This window comes from Zingiber officinale, chromosome 6A, assembly GCF_018446385.1.
Source record: "Zingiber officinale cultivar Zhangliang chromosome 6A, Zo_v1.1, whole genome shotgun sequence".
Classification (NCBI taxonomy): domain Eukaryota; kingdom Viridiplantae; phylum Streptophyta; class Magnoliopsida; order Zingiberales; family Zingiberaceae; genus Zingiber; species Zingiber officinale.
In genome coordinates this window covers 45299157-45310619 of record NC_055997.1, presented here as the reverse complement: position 1 = coordinate 45310619, position 11463 = coordinate 45299157, and the positions used below count along the sequence as shown (strand labels likewise).

The 11463-nt window shown below is 37.5% G+C and overlaps 1 long non-coding RNA gene across 1 annotated transcript; it reads left to right on the top strand.

Annotated features, from left to right (window-relative positions):
• Window positions 1-1092: 1092 nt before the first annotated feature.
• Window positions 1093-1623, top strand: LOC121993905. The gene is made up of 3 exons (XR_006115474.1): window positions 1093-1184; window positions 1275-1371; window positions 1564-1623. It is a non-coding gene; the product is annotated as an uncharacterized LOC121993905 (long non-coding RNA).
• Window positions 1624-11463: the final 9840 nt, after the last annotated feature.

The following is an 11463-nucleotide window of genomic DNA, read 5'->3' as shown; positions in this document are numbered from 1 at the left end:
GAGATCTTCTGCCGTATCCCTCGCCTCCTCTTAGACGTCGTGTGGGCAACGATCCTCCAAGATGAACACCACCCGGAGAGCTTCTCCTCCTTCTCTAGAATTCGGCCACCACCACCACAAAGGAGCAAAAGAGAGCAAAGGGAAGAGAGGGAGAGGGGTCGGCCACTTGATGATCTCCAACAACACAATATCAATTGTTATATTATTCAAGGCCTCCCCTTCCCCCCTTTTTATATTAGTTTCCCAACGGAAAATTATGGAAAGAGTTTTATAAAAATTAGACTCATTCATATTTCCTTTTAATTTTTTTCATTTTCTTTCCTTTTAATTAATCAATCCTAGATTGATTTATTAATTAAACGACTATTTGTTCATGTTTAATTATTTGACCGGCCCCTTGCTTGGGCACCAAGCAAGGTGGCCGACCACTTATGTAAAATACCGAAAATGATAAGGGAATTTTCCGGAATTTTTAAAAATTTTTCGAGAATTTTTCGGAGCTCGTATGGACATGTTAACGGGGACAAAAACAGGGTCCGGGAAAGGTCTGTTTAGGTTACCCTGTTTTAATGAGGAAAAGATTTATTTTCTTTTCCTTTTCCTTTTCCTTTTCTTTTTCTTTTTCTTTATATTTTTCTTTATTTCCTCGCCGTTTCTTTTCTCACTCGCGCACCCGAGCGCACCCTTTCTCCTCGCGCCGACGCCTCTTCCTCGTGCTCGACTCCTTGCCCTAACCGCCGGCCCCGGCGGTTCTCTCCTCTGCCGACGCCAGCGACCCTCCTCTCTGCCTTAGTTCTACCGCCGGCCGAACCCCGAACCTTGTTTTCTTCTTCTTTCCGTGTGCCCTAGCGCCGCCACCCGAGAACCCGCGCCTTCTCTCGATTGGTGGCAGCGCCGAGACGAAGCCGAGCGCCGGCCACAGGTTCAGCACCAGTCTCCGGTGCCTAGTTCCTCCCTGTGTACTGCCGCTGTTGCTCTTTTGCACAGTGCCGGCCAATTTCTTCTCTGCCGCCGGCGACTAGAGCCACCGCCGATCGCTCTGTGCCCTTCTACTTCTCTGCCGCCACTCTAACCGGAGCCGAGACCTTCTCACAGCAGTGCTGCCGGCCGGGAATCCTCTGTGCCCTAGCTGTGAGCATTTCTTCCTCCTCAGAGCAGTGGTGATACGGTATTGTGACAGAAAGGTGAGGGTTTAGGTCGTGATCTAGTGTTCTGTTCTTGTTCTATAGCTACTGTTGATCATAACATTAGATCGGTACCTTTTGGTTTTTCAGATCCTTGGTACAACAGATCGGCGATATTAGAGTTGCCCTATTCCGGCAGCCACTTTTTGTAGCAATCGACAGCACCTTTCCTGCCTGTTGAATTAAGGTAAGGATTAGGGTTTTGATATTTGTGGTAGATTATTGCTAGTTGAGTTAGCAATAATTAATAATTAGGTTTGGAAGTTATGTAATGGTGTAATTGGGGTTAACGAAACTAACCCTAACTGGTTAGTGGGTTAGAAATTTGTTTAGCTATTTGTTTATAATTAAATTAGCTAAACTATGCGATTTAACACAGGACTTTGATTCGAGACGAGCATCTCGACGTCCGAGTTGGACCATTTCGATTGGAGGCGGGTACTTTGACTTATGTCTTTTGATATGCATAATAAAGTGTTTAACATATAGCAATGATTGTGTTATCTTTTTGATTCGGTTGGTCACTACATGATCTGTTACATGTTGTTTGTTTATTTATTATGCACTGCATGTTATTATTGACCTGACCATACATGCTTTCGGTAGTGACCCAACCATGTGATACATCATGTTCAGGACCTAGGGTTTATATGATACCCTATCTGTTTGTGTACCTTCCATCTGATACATTGATTTGTGGTACACCTTTTATTTATGTATGGATCTTGCTATGCTATTCATGAGATTGCCATGCTTAGTATCATGCATCATGTTTGCATGCTGTGCGATTGTCGGCTTCACTTTGGTTGAGCCCATCGCCAGTTACATGTACTGCACACACCACCCATGGATTAGTTGTATATCTGGCTGGTGTGTGGCGGTTCTGCTGTTTGGCTCCGTTGGTCTGAGGACTCAGCGTGGTAGCCGGCAGTCAGTTCCGCTCTGTTTGGCTCCGTTGGCATTTAGGGTAGCAGCGTGGTAGCCGGCAGATGGTGGACTTTGTTTGGCTCCGTTGGTCAGGAGACTCAGCGTGGTAGCCGGCAGAGATATCCTCCCCGTCATCGTGTACCGGGAGATGAGAGCATTGAGCTCCCCCATTTATGATTTGGGGTCACAGGACAGGAGTACTCCGACAGCATCCCGTTTACTCTGTCATTGCACAGGAGCATTGATTTCAGAGTATGGGGTTGACATATGCATTTATTGCATTTTTATTTGCTTGTGATTGCTGCACTTATATGCTGCATTTGTTTGGATGCATTGATTGACATGCATACAGGATTATGACTCACTCGGTCTGACGACCTGTTACCTTTATACTTTGATCCGGTCAGTACAGTTATCTTCTGATTTCATTTCAGTTGCATTTATCCTCCTCATATTCAGGAGACTGTACGCATGATTAGTGTTGTCTGTTATTTGTTTTATTATGCATATCAGTTGTACCTGCTGAGTGTTGGACTCACCCCGCCTCCATTGATATTGTCCGGAGCAGTTCCAGTCGCTGGCCCCCCATCTGCACGTAGAGCTAGTTCTCTACTAGGTTGTTATTTGCTTTATTTTGGTTTTTCTTCCATCAGACTATGTTTTAGTTTTGTTTTGGATTTTATTTATGGATATTGTACGGATTGTTACCGTTTGATGGTCTTTTGGATGGTTTGGTTTTTATTCTACTATATGCCTGCCTGGACGGCAGAAGAGGTGAGTTCGTTGGATTTGAGCTTTACGAGTGTAGTGGAGTAGGGTGGATTTCGAGTCAGAGTCCTACTATTATTGATTACTATTATTAACTGCGTGGTTGTGACAGCCAGAGGCTGAATATCTTTATAAACTGCGTGGTGTTTGTTTTTATTTTTGTTATCATTCCAGCCGCCTGTGGCTGAAGTATATGTGATATGTAGAAAGTTTCATATTGTCCGCCGTACAGGGGAGATGCTGCCGAAATTTCTTCGGACAGAGACTCCTCTGGGGCGTGACAACTTATTAAAAGGGAAAGAAAGAAAAAATTTTTATAAAATTTTAAATGAAGAAAACTTCTAATAAAATTTTACAAACTCTTTTTTTTTTCTAATGTGGATATTAAAAGGAATGTTTTAAAATTTAAAACCAAGTTTTAAAATTTAAAACATCTCTAATAATATTTCTTTTTAAAAGAAAGTTTAATAAATTTTACAGCTCTCTTTTAAAACCTTGTGGCCTAATTTAAATTAGGAAAATTTTAAAATCTCTCTTTTTAAAAATTGTAAATATCTGAGGAAATTTTAAAATTCAAAAACAACCTTCCTAATTTAAATATTGCAGCCGACCCCTTTGCCCAAGGCAAGGGTCGGCCACTTCTAGAGAATATGTACCTGGCATTGCTTGGTCACCAAGCAATGAACCGGCCCCTTCTTGGACACCAAGATAGGCTTTTCTTTGGATGGACTTGAGGCTTTATTGAGGCTACAACAGGGACCTAGAGGAGAAATTGGTTTTAGCCTTCCGATGAGCTTGAGTATCCCGTGCTCGCCCCGAACACACAACTCAAGTTCATCGATAATAACTCATTCCACTAGAGAGTTATTACCGCACTACCGCACCAATCCTAAATTACGTTATGGGGCCCTTCTTATCATGAGTGTGTTAGTCTCCCTGTGTTTAAGATTACGAATGTTCACTAATTAAGTGAGTTACTGACAACTCATTTAATTAATATCTAGCTCCAAGAGTAGTACCACTCAACTTTATTGTCATGTTGGACTAGGTCCACCTGTAGGGTTTAACATGACAATCCTTATGAGCTCCTCTTGGGGTCATTCTCAACCTAGATAACTAGGACACAGATTCCTTCTATAATCAACAACACATACTATAAGTAATATCATTTTCCAACTTATCGGTCATATTGATTTATCGAGCTAAACCTCACCCTTTGATAAGTCAAAGAAATAAATATTAAATATACATGCTTGTTATTATATTAGGATTAAGAGCACACACTTCCATAATAACTAAGGTCTAGTTCTTTTACTAAGTCAGTACAAAAAGAACTTACCTAAATGATCCTACTCAATACACTTAAAGTGTATCAGTGTAATTTATTAGTCAAGATAAACTAATACTTAATTACACTACGTCTATTCTGATGGTTTGTTCCTTTCCATCTTTCGTGAGCAACTGTTTATAATTTATAGAGAACCGACAACATGATCTTCTAAGTGTGACTCCACACTTCATGTTATCTACTATATAAATTAATTGAACAATTACATTTAACAAATAAATGTAAACATTTGACCAATGTGATTCTTTATTTCAAAATAAATGTGTACACAAGCTAAACTTTTAAGTATACACTCCAACATCCTCAATAAAGTGTTTTCTAACACAACAAGAGGAAACTGAGTTGTGGCATAGAAGACTGGGACACACTCACACTAGTCTCATTGCAAAAATGAGTCAAAATGGTCTAGTTAGAGGTTTTCCCAAATTAAAATTTATTGAAAACTCAACTTGTAATGCTTGTCAACAAGGTAAACAAACTAAGACAAACCATAAATTAACCAACCTTAATAGAACAACCTCAATACTTGAGATCCTTCACCTAGACTTGTTTGATTCACATGGAGCCAAGTCACTAAGTAAAAATCAATATTGCTTAGTGATAATCGACGATTACTCAAGATTTACTTGGGTAAAATTTATAAAAAATAAAAGTGAAACCTTTGAAGTATTTAAAATCTTCTGTAAACTAATAGAAAATGAAAAAGACACTCAAATAAAAAGAATTAGTAGTGACCATGGGGGGGGGGGATTTTAAAATCACAACTTTACTGAATTTTGTGAAATTAATGGGTATCAACATGAATACTATTGCCCTAGGACCCCCCAACAAAATGGCCTAGTAGAATGTAAAAACCAAACCCTACAAGAAGCCGCTAGGACTATGTTAAATGAATACAAACTATCCAACCAATTCTGGGCTGAAGCGATAAACACAGCATGTTATGTACAAAATAGAATCTTAATTAACAAATCTCATAATAAAACACCTTATGAAATATATTATAATAAAATCCCTAATCTAAATTATTTAAAAGTTTTTGGATGTAAGGTACATATTTTAAACACTAAAGGCTACTTATTTTCATCAAAAACAACTCTAGGATATTTTTAGGGTATTCAACAACCAGTAGGGCATATAGAGTGTATAACAAACATACCCTAAAAGTTAAAGAAACGATAAATGTAATATTTGATGAAGATAATAAAATAACAAATGAAAACAATATAGAAAATCTTAACCCAAGAATTATTGAAGATGATGAAATTCAATCTAACACTAATAAACCAGAGGAACAAACTTCTGACCCAAATATAAGACCAACAAGAGTAAGTACTTCTCACCCACTTGACCAAATTTTGGGTGATCCAAACCTAGGAGTTAGAACTAGATCTTCCTATAGAAACCTGAGGCAGATTGCCCTTATTTTTAAGATTGAACCTAAGACCATTGAAGAAGTCCTACCTGACCTAGACTGGATCATTGCTATGCAGGAAGAATTAGCCCAATTTGATAGAAATCAAGTCTGGGAACTTGTACCTAAACCCGTAGATAAGTCCATAATTGACACCAAATGGATATTTAGGAACAAATTAGATGATCAGGGTGATATAGTGAGAAATAAGGCAAGACTAGTAGTCAAAGGGTTCAGCTAGGTTGAAGGCTTGAACTATGATGAAACCTATGCACCAGTAGCTAGACTCGAATCCATTAGGATGCTACTGGCTTATGCAGCACATAAAGGATTTAGATTATATCAAATAGATGTTAAGTCAGTCTTTTTGAATGGGTTTATTAAGGAAGAAGTATATGTAAGTCAACCTCCAGAATTTGAGGACTTAGACAACCCAAACCATGTATTTAGACTGAAAAAGGCATTATATGGATTAAAGCAAGCACCTAGGGCATGGTATGAGCGGTTATCCAATTACTTGATATCCAAAGGCTTTAACCAAGGTCAAATAGATCCGACCCTATTTGTAAAAACCGTAGAAAAAGACATCTTCATATCCCAAATCTATGTTGATGATATAATTTTTGGCTCAACCAACTCTAAACTTTTAAAAGAATTTGTTAAACTAATGGAAAATGAATTCAAAATGAGTTTGGTTGGGGAACTTAACTTTTTCTTATGCATACAAATCAAATAAATAAAAGATGGAATCTATATTTATCAAACTAAATATGCTAAGGAATTAATTAAAAAATTTGGCATGAAAAATTAAAAAATTATAAATACTCCAATGGCAACTAACATTAACATTGACTCTGACCCAGAAGGAAAACCAGTAGACCCAAAGTACTATAGAAGTGCAATAGGTAGCTTACTCTACCTAACTGCAAGTCGACCCGATATATTATTTGCAGTAGGTATGTGTACAAGATACCAATCTTGTGCAAAAGAGTCGCACCTAACATATGTTAAAAGGATACTTAGGTACATTAAAGGTACCCTAAATGTACGACTTTGGTACCCTAGAACTTGCACCTTTGACCTTTTTGGCTATTCTAATTCAGACTATGCCGGGTGTAAACTAGACAGAAAAAGCACAAGTGGTAGCTGCCAAATTCTAGGTCAATGCCTAGTAAGTTGGTTAAGCAGAAAGCAACACTGTATTGCTTTATCCACTACTGAAGCTGAATACATAGCCCTAGGAGAGTGTGCTTCTCAACTTTTGTGGATGATGCATACACTAAAAGACTATCAACTAGAATACAAAAATATAAAAATTTTAATTGATAATATAAGTTCAATTAATCTAACCAAAAATTTAATTCACCACTCAAGGACTAAACACATAGAGGTAAAACACCATTTTGTAAGGGATCATGTAGCCAAGGGTGAAATTGTACTCAACTATGTTGAGTCCAAATCAAACCTAGCTGACATTTTTACAAAACCCTTACTTGGACTTGAGTTCAGTGCACTTAGAAGGCAAATAGGAATGTGTTGGGTGGAATAGATTTTGATCAGTTTCCTACCTTTATTCTTAAATGTTTTACTTGTTTTCAAAATCATCTTGTGTTTTAAAAATTCTAGGAAAAATTTTGTTTTCAAAATTCCAATATTACTAGATTTTCAAATTTGGACTTAGCGTAGGCTCTACCTTAGAAATCATGTTCCCCTAGAATTCAGCCAGAGCATCTCACAAACACCTAGGCTTACCTTGATTGTGCTTGAAAAACTTAGAATGGTGTGAGATGCATAGGGTACAGCCTGGACTCAAGAATGCTTATATCTGTGCATCAATATGAGTCTAGGCGTTAAATACCTAATTTACAGTAATCAAGTCAAGTCATCCATGTAACGCCCCGCCCCTCCTGCTAAGGCGACGGGGGTTACTTGACGACACTTGCATACTTAACACAGTGGAAGTCTTACTTAGAGAATTTAAAAACCTTTTTCTTACTTAAAAATCACAATAGACATAAAAGGTCCACATAGCATACTTATCATAAATTTTGGGTCTTAATACCAAACACATACTTAAAGTCATGGAGTCATAAAGTAAAAACATCAACATGGCAAATTTCTTATTAAATGAAAGCAGGTCATTTCTTTTAGCCAGTCCACTACCGCACACATCCTTCAAGCCCTCCTGCTGCTCCCCTAGTACATCCATTCCTTGCCTTTATCTGTGGTACAAGAAAGTAAGCTATGAGCACTCATGGCTCAGTAAGTTCCTTTCCTACTCACAAAAACCGTCAAGCATATTAAAATCACAAGTCATAAGACATAAAGACAAGTGTATCATGTTAAGAGCATATCATGGCATATCATAACATAACATAAAGTATCATGGCATAACATATCATGATCATCAAATGTATCCTGTCATAGCATAACATCATCGTAACTAGCATGGCGTAATCATAAAGTATAATCATGGTACATCCCTAAACATATATCATGCAACATATGCAACATGTCTTTTGAAAACTTATACAATACATACTTAAACATAATCTCAACATGATTAGGGCCCCGGCTTGTACCACATACATAAATGTGCGCGTCCTATGTAGGTCCAAGGTAGCAAGCCTTGAACCCTACAAGGCATACATACTAGGCCCGTTTCTTAATCCATCGACATCACTTAGGAGCCCATCCCTAACGAGGTCCGTTTCTTAGTCCATCGACCCTGGGGCGCTTATGGAGCCCACCCTTGGTACAAGCCATACATAAAGTAAAGTAGCATGACTTAACTTACATATCATAGTTCTTATCATTTCATGCATATCATATTTCTTAACATATCATAAAACATGCATATTTGGGCACACAGCACATGCATGAATCATAACATACATCATGAACATATCACTTATCTTAAAGCATGCATATTTGGGCACACAGCACATGCATGAATCATAGGCTTGCATAACGAACGTATCATTTTATCATGTCATAAAGTAAGCATGTTTGAGCACATAGTACATACATGGGTCATAAGCATACATGAAAGAACATAACACAGATCCTAAGAAGACATAACCATTCATGGAATCATTAAATATCATCTATTCATAGCATGTGAGGTATATCTAGTCACTAAACCCATATGGCCGAAAGTCATGAAAGGACCACATGATCTCTAGACAACATACAAACATAAAATTTTTCATGATATCTTCACATACTAACATAAGAAAGATCATAAGCATGTTAACCTAAATTTTTAAGCCCTCCTAGGTTTCCAATTATTTCATGGCCGAAACCTTTCATGAAGAGGAATCAAGTTCTAAGCAACATGTAAACATGTAAACCCTATACTCATATCATATTATATTTCATAGGGAACTACTTAAGCACATTTAGTTTGGGTTCTAGGTTCCCTAAGCTCCTAATCATATCATGGCCGAACCCTAGCTTATCTCATCCTAGGTTACAAGTAGCATAGAGGTGTTGAACCTTAAGCCAACATGTTATACATTTTCATGAGGAACAACATAAGCATGTTTGTTTAAAATTTCAAACTTCCTAGACCCCTTAATTCAAGGTGGCCGAACCTAACAATCATGGAATTAGGTTTTTTTTAGTGGCATAAGAGTATGAAACCACAACTACATTCCATAGCATACATCACAAGAACATCATAAGCATATATAAGTTGGGTTCTAATTTCTCTAAGCCTTTAAACTTGTAGTGGCCGAAACATGTAAATCATGGAACTAGATTTTTAGTGACATGAGAGCATGGGAACCACAACTACATTTCATAGCATATATCTCAAGGACATCATAAGCATGTATAAGTTGGATTCAAATATCTCTAGACCCTTTAAACTTGTAGTGGCCGAAACTTAACAAGCATGAAACTAAGTTTCTAGTGGCACAAGAGCATGGAAACCCTACACAATTTTCATGGCTTCATAACAAGGAACAACATGAGTAAACTTAGTTAAAAAAAAACCTACACATACTAGCTTTAAAACCAAATGAGGCTGAAAGTTACATGTATTCAAAATTCTATATAACAAGCAACCATAAAACATCAACTAGTTTCATATTATATTATCAAGAAGGTCATGAGCCTCTTAGCCTTGGTTTCAACTTTCCTAGACTTCAACTCTCATCATAACCGAACCCTCATAAGCATGAAATAAGATTCATAACTAACATACAATCATGGCATAACATTTTAGCTTCATGTCTTGTCTTAGGAAAAATCTTAGCATGCTTGGTCTTAGGTTTAAAACTCTCCTAGGCCTTTACTCCTTACTTGGCCGAATATTCATGAGCATGTAAATGGAGTTTCAAACAATATACAAGTAAGAGAAAAGTTAACAACCTCATTAACATAGGGTACATAACCAAAAGAATAAGGAAACATGCTTAGTTTGAGTCTTGAACTTACCTAGTCTTCTTGTTCATGCTTGGCCGAAACATGTAAATCATGAAACTAATTTTTCATTAATTATTCTAGCATGGAAACTATAGATTAACTTCTTACATAAAATACATGTCACAAGAAAAATAGAAAGCATATCTAATTACAACTTTCTTAAACTCTTCTTCTTGTTTATTTGTTTGACCGAATTTTCTTAAACAAAAACTTAAGTTTTTAAGCGATCTATCTCCATGGAAAAACCATACAAACTATTGTACCACAGGTGAGGGGAAGCTTACCTAGTAATCACTTGTTAATCTTTAAAGAAATGGTACCCTTGGTGAAGAGGAAGTAGGGAGCTTCTTCTTCTAGCACTCCTTTTGATTTTCTCTTGCTTGGAAGGGTACACCTTGAAGGCTCCTTCTTGTAGTTTAGTTTTCTCTTAGGGAGAAACCTAAACTTGGCTTGTGGAGATGAGGGAGGAGGCTTAGAGTCTCAGCAAGGGTGAGGGAGAAGGAAAAAAAATGAAAACCTTTAGTTCCTTTCCTTTTTATGCTAAGTAGGTGGAAGTTACCAAAATGAACTTTGCTTCCCTTCCTCCTTATCTCATGCATGTATTTTCTTAATGAGAATATGTCCTCATTCCCTTCCCTAAATTCTTCTCTTTATTATCCTCTTAAACCCCACGAAAATAGAAAAGGAAAGGGAGAAGGACAACTTGTCTTTTGCTACTCTTTTTCCTTAACCAAGAGGTAAACAAGAGAAAGAAGCCACTTGATTTTCCCTTTGTTCCTTCACTAAATTTTAGCTTTACCTTTAACTACAATTCCCATCATTTCCCATTCACATATTATTCATTATCCTAGTGGTTATCATACATAATTTTATTTCTATCCTTTGTGAGAGGTTCAAGGTTCAAACCTTCACCTCTTCTTTTATTTCTCTTATCTTCTTTTTTTTTTTTTCTTTTTGATTCTTCAAAATTTTAGGCTCTAAAGCAAATAACACCCATATACTTATCTCATAATTTTGTGGGTGTTACAGTACCCCATACCTCATAGAAAGTTCGTCCTCGAACTTAAAATAGCTCCGGATACTTTTGTTTCATATCATCTTCTCGTTCCCACGTGGCTTCTTCGTGTTGTTGATTTTGCCATAGGACCTTTACTAAGGGTACTTCTTTGTTCCTTAGTCTTTTGACGTCTCGATCCAATATCTGAATTGGTCGGCTCTCGTAGGTTAGGTCCTCTTGCACTTGTATTGTTTGTGGTTCGATCACTTTGCCCCGTGTTCGGAATACATTTCTTCAGCATCGAAACGTGGAACACGTTATGAATGGCTGACATATCTTGAGGCAGCTCTATTTCATATGCTACCTTGTCGATTCTTTTCAGAACCTGGTATGG